Here is a 14,216-nt window from a genome sequence, read left to right on the forward strand (position 1 = left end):
ATGACTCTGGGATAGAGGGGAATCGGGGCTCCTAAGCTGACCCTCAAGCTATGCTATCCCTAACCTCAGGGATACCCCTTATGGTAGAGAGGCCTGAGCCTCTTTCTTGGCCTTGCTCCTGACCAGTCCTGATGTTATTCCATCTCCTCCCCTCTGGAAGGGACAGGACAAGGATGTGATGACAACCACAGAAATAGACAGACACGTTAAACCAAACACAGAGGTATAAGACAATAAGAGACTAGGAGGAAAACTAGAGCTGAAAGGAAGCAACAAGACAACAGGGCGAAACTCCACAACCACTCCAAGCAAAAAGCAACCCTTTCTCCAGAAAGTGTGGGACACCAAAGCTCACAGACCAACACAGAATAAGCTATAGCTGTCATCAGTGGAAGATTTCATCCAGCATAAATTGGAAGGGAGCTGGGTTAAAAACTGGCTCAGTGATAGGAAACAAAGGGTGGTTATTAATGGTACGTACTCGGACTGGGTCTCAGTTCATAGTGGGGTACCACAGGGGTCAGTATTGGGCCCGCTTCTTTTCAACATATTTATAAATGACCTTGTTGGGGGCATGCGGAGTAGAATTTCAATATTTGCAGATGATACTAAACTCTGCAGGGTAATCAATACAGAGGAGGATAATTTTATATTACAGGGAGATTTATGTAAATTGGAGGATTGGGCTGAGAAGTGGCAATTGAAGTTTAATGTAGATAAATGTAAGGTCATGCACTTGGGTAGAGGAAATAACATTTATGATTATGTACTTAATTGTAGAACACTGGGTAAAACAGACACAGAAAAAGACTTGGGTGTATGGGTGGATGGTAAACTTCACTTTAGTGGACAGTGTCAGGCAGCTGCTGCCAGGGCTAATAAAATAATGGGATGTATTAAAAGAGGTAGAAGTGTTCATGAAAAAAATATAGTTCTACCTCTGTACAAGTCACTAGTGCGACCGCACTTAGAATACTGTGTACAATTCTGGTCACCGATATATAAGAAGGACATAGCTGAACTGGAGAGGGTGCAGAGAAGAGCCACCAAGATTATTAGAGGAATGGGGGGGCTGCAATACCAAGACAGGTTATTAAACTTGGGGTTATTTAGTCTGGAAAAACGAAGGCTTAGGGGGGATCTAATCACAATGTATAAATATATGAGGGGACAGTACAGAGACCTTTCCAAAGATCTTTTTACACCTAGGCCTGCGACTGGGACACGGGGGCATCCGCTACGTCTTGAGGAAAGAAGGTTTAATCATAATCACAGACGAGGATTCTTTAATGTACGAGCAGTGAGACTATGGAACTCTCTGCCGCATGATGTTGTAATGAGTGATTCACTACTAACATTTAAGCAGAGCCTGGACGCCTTTCTTGAAAAATTTAATATTACCAGTTATGTATATTAGATTTTATGACAGGGTGTTGATCCAGGGAACTAGTCTGATTGCCGGATGTGGAGTCAGGAAGGAAATTTTTTCCCCATTGGAACTTGTTTGCCACATTGGGTTTTTTTTGCCTTCCTCTGGATCAACATGTTAGGCTACGGGTTGAACTAGATGGACTAAGGCGGGCTTTGCACACTGCGACATCGCAGGTGCGATGTCGGTGGGGTCAAATTGAAAATGACGCACTTCCGGCATCGCATGCGACATCGCAGTGTGTAAAGGCTGGATGATACGATTAACGAGCGCAAAAGCGTCGTTATCGTATCATCGGTGCAGCGTCGGCGTAATCCATGATTACGCTGACGCGACGGTCCGATGTTGTTCCTCGCTCCTGCGGCAGCACACATCGCTGTGTGTGAAGCCGCAGGAGCGAGGAACATCTCCTACCGGCCTCACTGCGGCTTCCGTAGGATATGCGGAAGGAAGGAGGTGGGCAGGATGTTTACATCCTGCTCATCTCCGCCCCTCCGCTCCGATTGGCCGCCTGCCGTGTGACGTCACAGTGACGCCGCACGACCCGCCCCCTTAACAAGGAGGCGGGCCGCCGGCCACAGGGACGTCGCACGGCAGGTGAGTGTGTGTGTGAAGCTGGCGTAGCGATAATTTTCGCTACGCCAGCTATCACCATATATCGCTGCTGCGACGGGGGCGGGCACTATCGCACTCGGCATCGCAGCATCGGGCTGCGATGTCGCAGTGTGCAAAGCCCGCCTTAGAGTCTCCCTTCAACCTTAAAAACTATGATACTATGATACTATGATACTATGATACGATAGGTTTTCCCATATCATGTGATCAAAGGAGCCTAACAAGCAGACCAGCAAAAATTAGCTCCCGCTAGTATGACTATGAAACAGCACACAGCTGTTCAACGCTCGAGTCTGCCTGTGTTAATCATAGAGACCAGAGAAACCATCAGGCAGAGTTTCAAAATCTCCAATGTGAACAGAGTTCGGTACCTCCTTGACAGTCGACAAAGTTTGTGCAAAACTCCATGAAGCAATGACACAATTTTTTGTTAAGAAGAAGAATTAATTTATTAAATACATAGAAATTGTCGTTTTGGAGGTATATGATAAAAGTGGGATAAAAACGTATTGGTTGCAGTCTAAAGTTGCGAAAAATAGGTTAATGGTTCTATCCCACTTTTTGTGTATAGTATATTAATCAAAAAGCTTTACAGGGGAAAAGAGCTTGACAAAGAAACCTTTAACTTGTTTATTGAGCTACACATAAGACAATGTATAAGGGGTTTTCTTGGCCAAAGTGTAGTACAGGAACCCTAAATACCAGTTAAGTATATGTACCTGGATGGATGTCCACCTCCACTAAGCTTATACTCCTGAAAATAGTGAATGACAGATCACACAATGGCTCCATCTGCACCATTACAGTCAATGGCCCCATTGGCGCTTATGTCCAAAACCCATTTTGCGGGAAGGTTTGCACGGACGCCCTGACAGGACCACTGAACGACGATCAGAATGCAGTGTGAAAGCAGCCTTATTCCCTTTGCTAAATTGTGCTACAATTCCTTTCCTTACCACTAGAGGCTGTTATTATGTTCTGTAATTGCCCTTTAGTAAGCTGTCCGATAATATACCTGTGGAAGTCATCTTGTTTCCTGTTTGCGCATACTTCAAGTCTCATGGAACATTCACACATTGCTTGAGTGTTGTGTCAAGGCTAATGTGTCGTTCCAGTCTCATCTCCAACTGTAGAACTGTCTTACCCAGACAGCTCCCACTCCTCTCCAGATTGTTTCCCAATCTCCCATTGCTACGTCCAAAGACTTCTACTACTGCTTATTGTTCCCTACTCTTGCTTGTAGAGCCACTGGATTCCAGTAGTATTCCACTAGTATCTTAACTATGGGTCAAGTTTGTTGCTGCGGCTCTTTATGAGGCCCAGTCTAGACAGTCTAGTCTTCATTCACTAAAGGGGGCTTTACACACAATGATATATCTAACGATATGTCGTCGGGGTCACGGAATTTCTGATGCACATCCGGCGTCGTTAGCGACATTGTTGCGTGTAACAGCTCCGAGCGAGTGTTAACGATCAAACATACTCACCTAATCTTTGATCATTGACATGTCGTTCATTTTCAAAATCTCGATGGTCGTTGTGGACTCAGGTTGTTCGTCTTTCCTGAGGCAGCACACATCGCTAGCTGTGACACACCGGGAACGACGAACAACAGCTTACCTGCTTGTCGTTAATGCAGTTGGTCACCGCCCCTCTGCTTCTATTGGTCGGCCGCTGTATGACACCACTGTGACGGCGCACAAACCTCCCCCTTAACGAAGAGGTTGTTCGCCGCCCACAGCGACGTCGCTAGGAAGGTAAGTACGTGTGACGGGTGTTAGCGATATTGTGCGCCACAGGCAGCGATTTGCCCGTGATGCACAAACGACGGAGGCGGGTGCTTTCACGAGCAGAATCGCTAACAATGTCGCTGCGTGTAAAGCAGCCTTAAAGCTTTCAGGTCTAGCTAGCATTCGACCTTCCAATAGTGATAATGCTTTCTAAAGACACCCGACTTGCTTGCTGTACGAGGATACTTCTATCACTTGGTACTTGATTACTTCAGGACTTGCTTCACAAGTATAATCTTCTCTCTTCTTACACACAACACTAGAGATAAGCGGACCCGTTGAAGTTCGGTTTGGCGGGTTCAGCTGGACTTTACATAAAGTTCGTGACGTGGACTTGACCTGAACATCAATAGAAGTGACTGATTGGGAAGTTCGGCTCTCCGACGACATGAAGCCAGCCATAAACAGAGCAATTCTGGCGAAGGGTTTTTCATTTTTTTTGTGCACACTACACAAAATCACGCTGTTTTTACCCCCAGTGTCAGCCATTCAAACACTGCAAGTGGCTCACACTGGGCAGAGCATTTAGCATACCCGGGCACACCGGTACTCGATCGAGTTGTGAGTATACGTAAAGCACCTGAATATCAAATTCGAACACTTTACTGGTTTGCTCATGTCTATACAACACCATAAACAATGTTGGTCTACAAATATGGGTACTTTCTCCTTCAGTGCTTTCTGATTAACTGCCTAGAAACATAATGCCCACTTGAAGAAGCTCTCCAATCAAACTTTTTATTCTTCATATTTTACAATCATCGTATTATATAACACTATCTGCTTACAATTGCTCATTTTGCCTTTCTACACTGTTAATTCTTCTGTTTTCCTATCCTGCTATATATGTCTCCCATTTTGCTATATATGTCTCCCATCCTGGTATATATGATCTCCATCCTGGTATTTATGTCCTCCTTCCTTTGCCCATCCTGCTATATATGTCCCCTTACTGAGCCTATCTTGGTATATAGTTCCTTATCCTGGGCCCCCTCCTGATATTTGCAGTCCCAGTTCTGTTTCTAACACATTAAAAAAAACCTCTACTCACCTCCCTCTGCCTCCACATCACGTAGCATCCTCTGTAGCCAGTGTTTAGTGGCTGGCAGCTTTTATTTCAGTGCAGGGATCTGACAGGTCTCTGTGCTGCAATGTATTTCAGCTGGATGTGCGTCCTCCGACACAGATGCAGCTGAAGCACGCACTGGGGTCAATGGGACCCTGTACCCTCTGGCCGGTCGCAACCTCTGCGATCATGATTGTTATGTAGAATCCCTGCCCCACATGTTTTGCAGCTGTTAGACAGTCAATCAACATGAGGGGATTGCCTGCCATACACAGTAATGCCGTAGCCATGTTGGCTACTGGTATTACTGTGATTGGCCAATCATTTCACATCATCAGGTCTTATATAAGACGTGGTGACGTGATGCTCAGCACAATCTTCTCTAGAAGCAGTTCAGCAACAGTTGATCTAGGAGAGAGAGCTTTGATTAGAGCAGGCATATAGGCAGTGTTTAATTGCTATAGCATTAATTGTATATCGCTGCTGCACCATTAAAGCAAAAGTCCCAATTCATGGCTAGATGTTGTCCTTTCTCCTGTAAAACCGCTGTGACAGGGTCCTTCTCCCATATCACACAATCAATAGAGCGAGAGGTGGCTGTACAATCCAATAAGCATTTATTCCAAGCAAATCAAACGGTCCACAAAATAATCCACCACAAAGAGGGTAAAATTAGTCCAGAAATATGAATATAATCCAATAAGCGATAAATGTCCAGGTCTCTTTGGGGAGCTGCAGCTTTTCCCTCAGAGGTTCAACCTTCTTCCTTCTCTCTTCAATTTCTCAAACAGATTGCTCAATCTCCAGGAATGCAAAGAGGTTAGATGGATTCCAGGCCCACCTCCCCCCACACTTAAGCTGGGTTTACACACTGAGAAAAATAGCAATCCAATTATCAAGGGTAAAAATTCAGCATATAAAATACACCTTTATTCCTAAACTTGTAGGAGCAACAGATTCACTCCAAAACACACAAGTCAGGTACTGAAAGCCATCACTAGGAGAGGTGAATTAACACCCTGGTCATATAAGTTAGCCTACAAAGGCAAGCGCCCAGAGGGGTCGCATATAGTGATGGCCACTAGAATAACAAACACATGAAAAAAACTAAACAAACATAAAGGAAAATCGATGTTGCTGTATGCAAAGGACAGTGGTCCAATTGACAAAAAAAACACAACATACAAAATAATACCTAAAAAAACAATCAAGGTGCAATGCACTCCATTGACTGACAATGGTCAGTCATACAGATACATGAAATGCAATAAATTTTAGGCATTAAAAAAGGAATGGTCTCACCCAATCCCTTTTGATGGAGGGACACGCAGTCTCTTGATCCTGAGTAGTGGATACGTCCGCCATAAGCTGGCCCTACCACCTACCAGATGTAAAATAACAAATGACTGCTGCCCCAGACTTCCGTCCTAACAAGGACGGACCACAACTAGGTCTCAAGCTGGACCCCTATGCTGACCCTGATGACATCCCGGCGTCCCGACGCGTTTCGTCACTAAGACTCCTCAGGGGACATGATAGTCTTCAGTCAGGTCCTTGCTGCCAGCCCTCACCAAACCATAGTGTCAAAGGTTCTGGCGTGGTCGAGAATAGGGTCATTTAAACCTGTGAGTGATGTCATTGCTCCAATCAGAAGCTACATTCCACCTGATGCTTAGTTAATCAAAATCAAGTGGATATCCTCATATGGATCTGGATTAAACATGTGTAAAGCACACCCCCTATATGATGTCACCAGCATTACACTGACGTGACGTCCATATCCTCAGAGGGGACTAGACCAATCAATGATCGGGTATATAGCTGCAACAGGTGCAAAATCAGGAGTCCTCCCCACATCCCCTCCAATCAGATGTTTACTTACATCCGGCCAGGGAGGCACATCGCATATGTGCCGGCATCAGGGGGGAGGGACCTCCTCACGATTCAGGTGTTTCGCTCACATCAGGCCAGGGATGCACATCCAGTATGCACCAGCATCAGAGGGGAGGAACTTCCTCTCTGATCGGATGTTAGTCCACTTCCGGCCGGGGACGCACATCTCGTGTGCGCCAGTATCAGGGCGGGACTTCCTCTTCCTCGACTGATGATACACATCCGGCCGGGGACGCACATCTCGTGTGCGCCCTTCTCAGGGGGGAGGGACTTCCTGTGGGCCATGATCATGTGATCGGGAGATTCCCGCATCACTTCCGGTCCCTGGTGTCAATCATTCCACCATACGGAGCAGCTCCCACATGCATAGATAGTAGGGGAGGAGCTCCCATTACGCATGGACACGTCATCGGAGGTGGGTGTGAAGACTACCCCACATGTTCCCACCCATTCCAAGCCCAGTATGGAGATAAGAGGACCGCCCCCTCTCCATGGGGATACGGTCCGGTCGACGCATAAATGCCATCACGTGCATGGGGAGGACTCCTGATTTTGCACCTGTTGCAGCTATATACCCGATCATTGATTGGTCTAGTCCCCTCTGAGGATATGGACGTCACGTCAGTGTAATGCTGGTGACATCATATAGGGGGTGTGCTTTACACATGTTTAATCCAGATCCATATGAGGATATCCACTTGATTTTGATTAACTAAGCATCAGGTGGAATGTAGCTTCTGATTGGAGCAATGACATCACTCACAGGTTTAAATGACCCTATTCTCGACCACGCCAGAACCTTTGACACTATGGTTTGGTGAGGGCTGGCAGCAAGGACCTGACTGAAGACTATCATGTCCCCTGAGGAGTCTTAGTGACGAAACGCGTCGGGACGCCGGGATGTCATCAGGGTCAGCATAGGGGTCCAACTTGAGACCTAGTTGTGGTCCGTCCTTGTTAGGACGGAAGTCTGGGGCAGCAGTCATTTGTTATTTTACATCTGGTAGGTGGTAGGGCCAGCTTATGGCGGACGTATCCACTACTCAGGATCAAGAGACTGCGTGTCCCTCCATCAAAAGGGATTGGGTGAGACCATTCCTTTTTTAATGCCTAAAATTTATTGCATTTCATGTATCTGTATGACTGACCATTGTCAGTCAATGGAGTGCATTGCACCTTGATTGTTTTTTTAGGTATTATTTTGTATGTTGTGTTTTTTTTGTCAATTGGACCACTGTCCTTTGCATACAGCAACATCGATTTTCCTTTATGTTTGTTTAGTTTTTTTCATGTGTTTGTTATTCTAGTGGCCATCACTATATGCGACCCCTCTGGGCGCTTGCCTTTGTAGGCTAACTTATATGACCAGGGTGTTAATTCACCTCTCCTAGTGATGGCTTTCAGTACCTGACTTGTGTGTTTTGGAGTGAATCTGTTGCTCCTACAAGTTTAGGAATAAAGGTGTATTTTATATGCTGAATTTTTACTTTTGGGTTTACACACTGCAACATCGCAAAGGACATCGCTGTAACGTCACTGGTTTGGTGACGTAACAGCGACCTCCCTAAGTCTCTGCTAAGTCTCTGGTGAGCGTTGAAACAGGCAAACCTGGCCAACAACTCAACAGCGATCCGGACCTGCAGAGCGACCTAGCTGGTTGTTTGGGGACGTTGATAAGCAGCCTTTTGAAAGGGAAGTTGCTAACAAAGTCGCTGCAAAGTCTTCACACACTGAAACTTCATGCTGCACAGCGGGAAACAAAGGACCTAGGAATGGTCCTGAACGATTTGTAACGATTACAACTTCACAGCAGGGGCCGGGTCGCTGATAGGTTTCACACACTGCAACATCGCAAACAACATCGCTATTGCGTCACAAAACCGGTGACGTTACAGCGATGTCGTTTGAGATGTTGCAGTGTGTAAACCCAGCATTAGGGACAAACACTACAGGGAGTGATTACCTACAGACAATACAATGTACACACAGGCAATACAAATAATGGACAGTGAACCACGCCTAAACATTAACCCACACAAAATGGTACAAAATCTACAATATCACACCATCACTACCACTGTTATCTGTATTCAGTATAAGGATAGCTGGTGGAGTAGGGATAGTTTTGGATTACAGGCATATTGGCAGGGTTAATTGCCTTAGAGAATGTGTACAAGAACAGTGTCTTTTCAGGCTTTCACATAGCTGAATTTTCGCATGAATTGCTATGTGTCACATACTTCTGGGACTCATCATACAGTATAAGTTAACAATTAAATATATTAGTTATTAATATAAGAACTAGTATTAGTAATTTAATAGTTATTATACAACTACTAAATATTTGTACTTGAGTTTATATATAATAAAAAATGCCTAAATCCCAATACTATAAGGGATTGTGGCATATGAAGTAAACATACACACAAATATTCCAAATAAAATATTTATGAATAAATAAGTAAATAAAATATACAGTATCTCACAAAAGTTATTACACCCCTCACATTTTTGTAAATATTTTATTAAACATTTTCATGGGACAATCATGGGACCTTGCAGATCTGACACTTTGATACAATGTGAACAATATTGTGGGAAAAACAGTGCAATAGGGTCTTATCAAAAATAAAAGGGCGTAAATGAGAGTTCTGGCCGCTCATCTTGTGTAGTTGTGTGACCTTCAAGAAAATGCCAAAGGAAATGCAGACAGTGCGAGGCCTAGACAAAATGGGCAGGAGAAATGGCAATGTAGGCAATAAAAGAGTGTCACACAGAGGTAGAATCTGAGGTTGCAGAGGTTCAGGATGAGGCACCATCAGGGGTCCCAGCTAACAAGTCATTTGTCCCTCTTAATCATTGCCTTAAGGTTTTTGGGTCAATATCATGATTCGGTCTTGGCTGGTCACCCTGGTGTAAATGGTACCTTGGATCTTTTACTGCGTTGTTTCTAGTGGCCCAAGGTCTGGAGGGATGTGGTATCCTATGTGTCCACATGTGCCACCTATGTGCGCTCTAAAGGCCCCATAACACACAACGAGATCGCTAACAAGATTGTTGCTGAATCAGAGTTTCTGTGACATAGCAATGATCTCGCCAGCGATCTCGTTATGTGTGACACCTACCAGTGATCAGGCCCCTGCTGTGAGATCTCTAGTCATTGCCGAATGGTCCGGACCATTTTCTTCAAAGGCGATGTCCTGCTGGGCAGCACGCATCGCTGTGTTTGACGCCTACCAACGACCTCCTAACAGGGTCGTTATACATATATAACGATCCGCCTAGATTGTTATACAGGTCGCTCATCATTACTGCATCGTTGGTCAGGTCTGACTGTGTGACATCTCACCAGCGACCTCCCAGCGACTTACCAGTGATCCTGATCAGGATGTATCGTTGTCGGGATCGCTGGTAAGTCGTTGTGTGTGACTGGGCCTTTAGGCATCTCTCCCTCATCTGTCAGGTTGTTCACTACCATTAATTGTCCCTAGCAAATAATGTACAGACATTTCCATGGCTTTTATTACAGATCTTCCTCTCCTGGTAATACGGTTATTTTTGTTGTGTTTTTGTTGTGGTTGATGGGTTTTCCAAAGTGACACATTTTATTGCCCTACCCTCATTACCAAGAGATTAGGATTAAGATAACATTAACAAAACTTTTAATAAGTGATAGAAGTGATAAAGTGTAAATAATATTGTGTTTGTATCCTGTATATCTACATTGCCCAATTTCTTGATGTAAAATAATCTATTTTGATTATCATCACTTCTGCCGTACCCCAATCGTATACTCGAGGCACTGCTTCTCTGTTCGTCTAAAAATTAATACCTGTTGTTTAAGTTACTACTGAGTCGTTGTTTTCTGAGCTGCTGCATTCTCATAACCTGTTTACAGTGGCTCAGACTGCCAGGACCCAACCACCACCATTTTTCCCCCCTAGAAAGACACGACACCGTTCTCTTATAAATTAAAACACTTTTATTTGAATTTTCCATTTTGGAGAGAGGCATGGAGAAAAAACCACTCTCATCTTTTGGCATAAAATTTGGTCGCAGCTTTAAACCAGGCATTAACTTGCCAACATCACGGGGTTCAGGTAAATGTACCGCCTTCCGGCCGTCCGGCGCGGGTATTTCACCACCACTTTTTCTACCCCTTCCGCTGCTGCGACTTAAACACAGAAAAACTCAATCAACTTGGAAAACAAAAAGGGAGGGAGGGTGGGAAACAGGTCCGGGTCCTGCAGCCGAGAGGCTGGAAGCTGGGCAGCACGGTGATATGTATCCAGGAGGCGGGGCTTAGGCCAGTCACACCACAGGAGGCGGGGGCGGCAGGTCAGTGTCTTTCTAGGGGGAGACCTCTATTTAAACATGCATAGGGGCCAGCAGTCAGGGGGCAGCATCTCAAGTTTCTGGCTGCAGTGCCCCTCAGACTGCCAGGACCCAACCACCACCATTTTTCCCCCCTAGAAAGACACGACACCGTTCTCTTATAAATTAAAATACTTTTATTTGAATTTTCCATTTTGGAGAGAGGCATGGAGAAAAAACCACTCTCATCTTTTGGCATAAAATTTGGTCGCAGCTTTAAACCAGGCATTAACTTGCCAACATCACGGGGTTCAGGTAAATGTACCGCCTTCCGGCCGTCCGGCGCGGGTATTTCACCACCACTTTTTCTACCCCTTCCGCCAAGGAGCAGCACCGCGCCAGCAAGCTGCGACCCCCCCCAAAAACTGAAATACCTGAGCCGTCCCAGGCATTTCCGAAACCACCATATCCATAACATCATCATTTTGGGGTGTACCCATCCGAGCTTAAGGACAGCCAAATATTGCCTTCCAGCTGGCGGTGCCAGACCAACAACCTCTTTTTTTTTTTTTTTTTTTTAAAAAACACTTTATTAACAGCACAACTTGGGTAGGCCCTGATCGACCATGCGCCAGGAGAGATCCTTATCACATTCTTCCATAGCTCCAATCCCCCTGGGCCAGAAGGTAACCTTCGACCGGATCGTTGTAACACTCCGCACTAAAACAGGGAAACCTGTACCTCTCTGACCGGATAAGGGTAAGAGGCCTAGCTAGACGGCCTTGGACCAGATACTTGAAGCCTATGTGTATCACCAAGTCGGTTGTAGAAAAGAGAGCTCACGCAATCTTGATCGCCTCTGATAGACCCACAGCTGAGCCAAGCTCCGGCAACCTTTCCAATTACTTTCACTGTAACAGGAACCAAGAACCGACCACCAAGGCGAAGAGGCGAAGATCCGCTCTCCTCGCAGACAACATACATGGAAGTAACCTCGGACCCAATCACTGGGCCGACTTGGATCTGAAAGGCAAAAACACTGTCAGAACAGGGAATTCTCGTAACCATCAAACACCTCGTCTCTCCAAGGTGGTACTGACAAAAACCCACAAAAAATTTTTTTTTTTTTTTTTTTTTTTGGATAAACAAATCACAATCATGTCATTTTACATTAGCCCTGTACGCTGTTCTGAATCTCCTTACGTGTCGAATAAAACCCGATTTCAAAAAACCAACTCCGACCTGACGTCCCTCATAATGCATTTCCATTGTCGTTACCTGATCCACTGAAAACTGTGCTCATGTATGCTGGCTCCTGAAGCCTTGTAGCACCCCAACTCTGGGAGAGTACGTGCCGGGTACCACGGCTGGCAAACACCAAAATAACGAGTAACCGTCGCATTACCAACCAAAAACCAGCCCACAAAATGGAGGACCAACTACGTAACGCTAAAATGAAGGGCCGTCGTCATGGGTAAAAACTGGTCCCATACACCCGCTCGCCTAAGAGACATAAACGACAACGTCGGGACACCCGCCGAGTGAGGGAAAAAGATCCAAAATATCAATGTATAGATTTGCAATGGGGCGAACAATCCAAACCCCCACTTTTTTCTTTTTCTTTTTTTTTTTTTTTTTTAAAAACAAAACAAACAATCTTCGGCTAAAAAAGAATAGGCCTACTGTGCTCCACTCGCTTACCATAATCATCCAACCCTTCAATACCTTTCACCCCACAAGACCCTCATCGCTTCAGTACCGTTCCGCAATTTAAAAATGGGAAGACCGACCTCGTAACAGTTTGCTTGCAACCGAAATTGGTGCACATTCGCTGAATACTGCAGGGCGTGTATTACTAGAGGGTGGCTTGTAAAATCGTCACGCACATCAACCACCAGAGCAACACCCGCTGAATAACGTACCATCGAACCGTCAGGTCAATGCAAAATGGAGGCCCGGATCATAGGCCTAACTTCACCGAGCACCCCACCATCTAGCTGAGAACTCCAACCTTGATCCTGCTGGTGGGTTGAGTTACCAAAATACCTGAGATTGGGATTGCAATAAGGTGCCCGATACAAACCCGGAACCCAGATGCCTGTTTTGCCTCCAACCCTGCGCTGACCCATAATCATTCCAAGCCACAAAAACCTAATCAGCCTGATTACTTATTCGAGGAAAGGGCTGTAGTTGGTTAAGGCTTTTACCCACCGGCATCGTCGGACCACTGGTCATTCTCCTATTTCCCAATCCACCCCCCTTTTTGTGTAGCTGGAACCGAAATAGGGGGAAAGGCGCAATCAAAGTTAGGTTAATGGACCATGTCCCCCCGGGCCCAGCATAAGGAGCATTTTTTTTTTTTTTTTTTTTTTTTTTTTATATATATATATATATAACTATATAAACACTTTGTATCGCAAATGATCCCAAACAGCTGGCCCTGCAACGCCGTAATACTCCATCTACAAATCTGTCTGTTCCTGCTCTTGAAACTATTATGGCATGGCACGGTGGCTCAATGGCTAGCTGCAGCCCTGGGGACCTGGGCCCAAATCCCGCCAAGGACACCATCCGCAAGGAGCCTGTACGTTCTCCCCGTGACTGCGTGGGTCTACTCCGGGCACTCTAGCCTCCTCCCACACCCCCATAAACATACAGATAGGGAATCCAGACCGTAAGCCCCAATGGGGCAGCGTCCCCAATCCATGCAACGCACCCAAAAACTAAAAGTGAATTTATACCTTTTAGAATATTTATGTGGAAGTAATTGTCCAGAAAATATTAGCGGGCATAATTATTCTGCGAATAGCTAACATTGCCGGTTTTCCCATCTCATTTGTTTATTTTCGGTTCTTACGGTAAGGAAAACCAATTAAAACATACGTAATTAACCAAAGAGGGAAAATCTAGTACAAAAGGATGAAAATTACTTCACTACAAAAAAGAAGCAGTTTTAGAAAAACAATCAAACCATGCAAATGTACAGAAATATACTTCTCACATTTCGATAAAACTATCTGTGGCCAATATAGATCACTTCTTTCAATTACAGCATGACATTAGGGGTAAAACAGGGGGGTTAGATCCCGTGATCCCATAATATTGTCAC

General features: G+C 45.2%; 1 protein-coding gene across 1 annotated transcript in view; it reads left to right on the forward strand.

Annotated features, from left to right (window-relative positions):
* The window catches only part of LOC142295731 (cytochrome P450 2K4-like), a 100,258-nt gene that overhangs the window by 3,160 nt on the left and 82,882 nt on the right, over nucleotides 1-14,216 (forward strand). The gene's annotated exons all lie outside the window — the stretch shown is intronic.

The sequence above is a fragment of the Anomaloglossus baeobatrachus genome, chromosome 3 (assembly GCF_048569485.1).
Source record: "Anomaloglossus baeobatrachus isolate aAnoBae1 chromosome 3, aAnoBae1.hap1, whole genome shotgun sequence".
NCBI classification, from domain to species: Eukaryota; Metazoa; Chordata; class Amphibia; order Anura; family Aromobatidae; genus Anomaloglossus; species Anomaloglossus baeobatrachus.